The sequence below is a fragment of the Armigeres subalbatus genome, chromosome 2 (assembly GCF_024139115.2).
Source record: "Armigeres subalbatus isolate Guangzhou_Male chromosome 2, GZ_Asu_2, whole genome shotgun sequence".
NCBI lineage: Eukaryota > Metazoa > Arthropoda > Insecta > Diptera > Culicidae > Armigeres > Armigeres subalbatus.
In genome coordinates this window covers 416,397,133-416,403,334 of record NC_085140.1, presented here as the reverse complement: position 1 = coordinate 416,403,334, position 6,202 = coordinate 416,397,133, and the positions used below count along the sequence as shown (strand labels likewise).

The 6,202-nt window shown below is 36.5% G+C and overlaps 1 long non-coding RNA gene across 1 annotated transcript; it reads left to right on the top strand.

Annotated features, from left to right (window-relative positions):
• Positions 1-3,614: 3,614 nt before the first annotated feature.
• On the top strand, positions 3,615-4,757 carry LOC134213401 (uncharacterized). The gene is made up of 3 exons (XR_009979450.1): positions 3,615-3,649; positions 4,115-4,227; positions 4,303-4,757. It is a non-coding gene; the product is annotated as an uncharacterized LOC134213401 (long non-coding RNA).
• The last annotated feature ends 1,445 nt before the right edge of the window (positions 4,758-6,202 follow it).

The window sequence follows — 6,202 nt, the reverse complement described above, 5'->3', positions numbered from 1 at the left end:
TGAAAATCCTGTGTAAACTTTTGAATTGATATACGTTGGCCCACTACTGCCATCTACTCAACTGATTGCGGCAGTACATAAGGATGCAGCTGAATTACAACCGTCGAACGCAGCCAATGCATTTGACAGCCGCAATCGGGCTGCGTTTTCAATAACAATGATTCTTGCGCCATCTCCAATCGATTGCCAAACGCGGTCCCAATTTAAAATACATTTGAATGAACGGTTGCGGATGTTTACACACATATGGGATGCTAGCCTCAACATCTGTTATCTGTGGGTTCCCACACTTTAATGCCCTTGTTGAGTGGTTTTACTCTTCATTTTATGACAACAAAGGGAAGAGGGAGGGAGAAGCAAGAGAAAAAAAGTACCTAAAAGTAGGTACTTTTTTCTAACCGTGTAGAAAAAGATAAGGTTTCATTCGCAAATTACATATAACACTAAAATTGACCATTTTCAACCCCCACCCATCCCCTCGTAACGTTTTTTTGTATTGAAGGGATTCAAAATTTGTATAGGCCGTAACGCTCAGACAGATACCCTCCCACCCCCTAATGCGTTATGTAATTTGTGAATGGGCCCTTTCAACGTTTTAAATATTGTGCACTCTGAAATAAATTTATACTAAATAGATTCAAAGTCATACTAACTGGCTATTCGCCTGGTTGACCCCGAGTTAGTTTAAGCTTGGCTTATACTGCGATAGTATAACTTCAATTTATATGCGCATAGTATAACTTGCCTATATTACAAAATAGAATACTGGCGATTTAATGATTTTGGTTTTGTTTTTGATCTGTCAGAAATGATAAACAAAAAAGTTAATTAAATTTACAAATATTATATTTTATTTATTAAACAGCAAAAGGTACTAAAGCCATATACTCGGCCATATATAGTTTCAAAGGAAAAGGTTTTACACATAAGTCAATTTGATTCTGGTGACATAAAATCCACCTGCACGTAGATACAATTCATAAAACAATTTCGGTGTACTGAGATTCTCTAGGCACGATATTTATCGACGAATTTTCCAATCAAGAAACCAGAGCCAGAGATGTTCTGCGTTCTGGACCTCGTTCTAGACAGTATTCACCGGCTCAATCACCTCCGTCATCCTTCCCAATGGAATTTTTCGGCACAAAACAACTCAACCCAACTGACGGCACCGTTGTAACACATGCGTAAATCCATTGCCAGATTTTGGGGGAAGTTCGGGGGCCCGTACAGCCACAAAACCTTATGTATCAAAACCATCCTCCCAAATTGTCTGCCCCGGGACTAAATCCGGTCTTTGGTGTCCAGTGTCCCACAAACACTGCTTGTCAAACTTGTCATATACACCACCCAAGTAACCAATTAGCACTATATTCCGCCAAATCGGCCATATAGTGCTAATTTAATGCTTATAAGTTTTAACATAGCTGTATAATGGCCCTATATGGCGGTTTGGCGTAATATAGTGCTAATGGTTACTTGGGCAAGCCCGTCTTTCCATGAACCACCTGCAATGAGATTAGCGCACCGGCTTTATAACCGTCCATTATTGAAAACCTTTCCTACTTGTTTTTTATTTTGGCCTCCGTCCGACAAACCTGGGTTCTGCCACCATTACTTGAGATCTCAGACCAATACGATCATTCCAGATGAAAAATTCCGAATTCGCTCCGTCGTTGTTCTATAAAAGGAAGATTTTCAATGTTTATCGTTGGCTAACTCATTGGCTTAATTATATCCAAAAACTCACCTTCATTTGAAATTATATTTGATTCACCATATGCTAGAGCTTAAATTTTATATCGAATTTTATTTAAAGATGACTCAGGTTTTTGAATTTTCGGAAGAGAAAGCGTCACTTTTTTCCAGAGCAATCATGAGTAATACTTTTTTTAATATTCAAGCACAAATCAGCCTTAGTATAACTTTCAATGTTCGATAGTTTACTTTTAACACAGATAACAGATGTTGAGGCTAGCATCCCATATGTGTGTAAACATCCGCAACCGTTCATTCAAATGTATTTTAAATTGGGACCGCGTTTGGCAATCGATTGGAGATGGCGCAAGAATCATTGTTATTGAAAACGCAGCCCGATTGCGGCTGACAAATGCATTGGCTGCGTTCGACGGTTGTAATTCAGCTGCATCCTTATGTACTGCCGCAATCAGTTGAGTAGATGGCAGTAGTGGGCCAACGTATATCAATTCAAAAGTTTACACAGGATTTTCAATAAAATTTGTTCTAGCTTCAATGTCTGTTATCTGTGCTTTTAATACTACGCTATGTTTTCATAAGAAAAATGATTTAAATGATTCGAATTTATACTATCCTGGTTTATTCTAAATTCTGAGTGTGTCGCCAGCACTAAAAAACTCCGATTTCCGACGTTTTACTTCCGAAGTTAGGGTAACCAACTTGATTTGGACCCCTACACATTTTGGACCCTACTGGCGACATTTTTCCGATTTCTGAAATAAAAACAATGCCGCTGCTAATTCCTCCTTTGGCTTCAGGAAATTAACATTGTTCAGCATCTATTTCACTGGTTTTTCGTGCGAAAAAGCGATATTTAGATGAAATTTCCAATAAATGAGTTTGTCCAAGAAGGCGAGCGTTACAATGCGTTACGCTTAAAAGTACACAATAAGTTTTTGTCGAAATTGGGAATTTAAAACGCAGGAATCTTCTCATTGATGCATGTCAATAGAAAGATAAGACTTCCCGGATAAAAATTTACAGTAACTTGTATGACATAACCCATTGAAATACAATAGATTGTGTGGCAAACAATACAAACTATTGTATGCTTATTGTAAAATGTTCACGGTTGTAAAAAATCTTTATTGTACGTACATTAAAATAACAATATATTTAAATGTTTCCAATATATTCTATTATATTTTTATTGTTCGCTTATGTTTAGTATTGCTCATCCAAAAACTAAACAATTTTTAAAAGTATTCGGTTTGAATGATCTGGAAATCCGTCTAATGTTATTGAATTAATATAATTTTGGAATATTTCATAGATTTATTATATTGATGAAATAACAATTGAAAACAATAAAATTACAATAGCTTTGTTTGTTAAATAAATAAAAATGTTATACCGGTTCTCAAGTATATATTTTCATATTGCAGGTCTTGTTGCAGGTCTAGAAATGTTTTGCAATAAAAAATTGATTTCAAAAAAATGAAAGGGAACAAAAACTTTTGCTTATAATTTTACTCGGAGAATGGCTGGATTCATTTGAGCGTGTACAGTTTTGTTTATAATTAGTGAAGAGATGAAAATAATGAAACTGCATGGTGCAGAAAGTGTTTTTTTTTTCATTGCAGTTTCTGCTGCTGCACCCAAAAAAATTTGCACATTGTTTCCACCTGAAAAAGTACGTAGATTTTTTCCACCTGAAATTCACGTAACTTTTACCTGATTTTTTGATAGAATTCTCATTCTACGTGAAAATCAGGTAAGTTCTACCTAAGTTTTGGATATAATTCACCGGACACGTAAGTTTCACCTGAATTTTCTGAAGCATTTGCAGCTACGTGTGCACGTAAAATGTACCTGAAAATTCAGGTGGAAATAACGTTTAGATTATTTGGAGTGTGGGAAAGCGGTAGATCACTATGGCTTCTGTACCGTGGTGAGTATCTAAAGTGTTGAAGCGCGTTAGAGCATCATTACTGGGCGCGGCGCGAGTATTTTGATCACTCTCACTGTACTGTCATTTTAGATTAGTCACTCTTTTTCGCATCGGTCACTATTTTGGGTATTTTCGGTTATCATTTCGGTGGCTGCATTCCGTATCGGTAACGCTCGACGTTTGATAGTTCATCAAATAGTAGCGCTGTTATTTGGTCAATTTGGTCACCTGTCAGCTGCGCTACTGTTTTAGCAGCGCGTTTAGTAGCGACCGGTAAAGTGTCAAGTAATGATACTGCGCTGACAAACGGTTCATACTCACCACCGGTAATCGTAATCTTATACTACAAAAGTTCAATGTACATAATGAACGCAGTGGTTCATCCCGAACAAAAAATAAATGAAAATTTTATCATCATAATACCTGATGACATGCCTGGTAACATGTATCCTTGTTCCTTTACAGAAATGAAGTTTATGATAAATAAAATACTGCTGCTTGCTGGTCACTGATTGAAGATCGTTAATTGGCTACCATTGGCCAATCTCACCAACGGAATGTAATAAGAACTGATGCAGGTATTTTTCTCTTTTCTTCTCGACGTATTTTTTCTAATAAAACTGACATTCTTTTATAATTTACATTTTTCACAGGTTTATACTTATATGTATTGTCTATTCGGAACAAAGTTAGTACGCTTTTTAAACCGATGTTGGATTTTTCTCGAGATACAGGCAACCCACTTAACTTTGGAAGTAGTGCGCTGGATTCGTCTAAAGATATGCTAAACAACCGGAGGAAAATAAAATAATTTGTAAAACAATTAATTGTATTGTATTTTTATTGTAATATTGAAGTATAATGTATTCTAAATCCTGTTGTATTTCTATTGTAAAACAATAGAAACAGTAATTGAAAACATTTAAAACACAATGTTTTCTATTGTTTTGTCGCTCGAAATCATCCCATTGAAGAACCGTAAAATCAATTGTTTTGCTCCGAATTTTGTATGGAAAATTTTCGATTTTTTTATTGTAAAGATACATAACAACCCCCCTTTTTAATTGTAAAAGTCCCATTTACCATTCATTTTATCGTGGAAAACCATTATTTCTCATGAGATTTTATTGTCAAAATTCCATTAAATTTAATGGTAAAAATTATGTTTTAAATGGTGTTGTAACAATAAAATTTATCATATTTTAATGATATTTTTTATCCGGGTTGGCTTCGACTCAATTGACCAGGGTAAATTAGAAATTTGACTTTGAAGAGACTAAATTGGAGGTGTCCAAAATGTGTACATTTGGGGGTCCAAAATATGTTGCACTGTCCAAAACGAAGAATATTTTCATTTCGGAAAATGGCAAATCTCACTGGTTTATCAAAAACTGAAGCTCATTTCGAATTTCTATTTCATAAATAAGACTTTCATCTTTGAGATGGTGTCATTTCCGCCCATATCGAACCTGTATTTCAATGGATACATAAGCATATATTGTTGGAAACGATAGCGCAGCGGACCGGTTTCACACTCAAACAACCGCCCGGACAGACCTGTTCCGAAATTCGCGTGATACGAAGAAAAATACTTAAATGCGGAATTCGTTTTTCGACATCTATTAACTTTCTATACGGTACGGACTATTTACAAAAAACTATACATTAACAATTATACATCGTCAGTCAAATGATATTATTCTACACGCATACATTAATAAGTACATTCATAACACAGTTACTTCATCATACCAGGGGGCTGTCACTACTATATGCTAACACTCCTCCTTAGTGCAGCCCAGTCTACTATACTTTCCACTATCAGTTATCCATGGCTTATCTCCTCCTGTCCAAAAGCTTCATACCTACTGATGGAGATAATACAAGCCGCCACTCTCCTTCCCAATAGCAATCACCTTAACACCGTCCATTATACAAAAATCTTCCGGACCAAACTGCACAGTAAAACCTTGCTTTGTGATCTGACTGACCGACAGTATTGTACTTCCAGTTGAAAACCGAAGTGAGCTCTCGCGACAATCGAGTTTTCTCCCGTTTCCTTTTGTCGCAACTACGTCGCGACTAGTGCGCATCATGGCGCACGACGGTGGCATAGATGCGCACTAGTCGCGATGCAGTTGCGACATCAGGAAATAAGGAAAAACTCAATTGTCGCGAGAGCTCACTTCGGTTTTCAACTGGAAGCACAATACATTTTCTTTCAATTCAGGCACAAACAGTAGCTCCCTCAACTTGATGTCAATAGAGTCGCCTTTCGGTCCTCGCCCAGAAATTCTGCCAGATCCAGATGCTTTAGCTGTCACCGTGCTGCCATCTGCAATCATAATTTTTTCTTCGATTGTATTCCCACACTGACAAAAATCCAATCATATCCATTATGTGTGGCACACATAAATTTCGACTATAGCATTTTCCACATAACGGCTATATGAATTTGCATAGCATATATGTGGAAACACACATAACCCTTATTAACTAATAACCTTTATGTGGATTTTCCAATAGCGGGTGGTTATTAACACACACATAAAA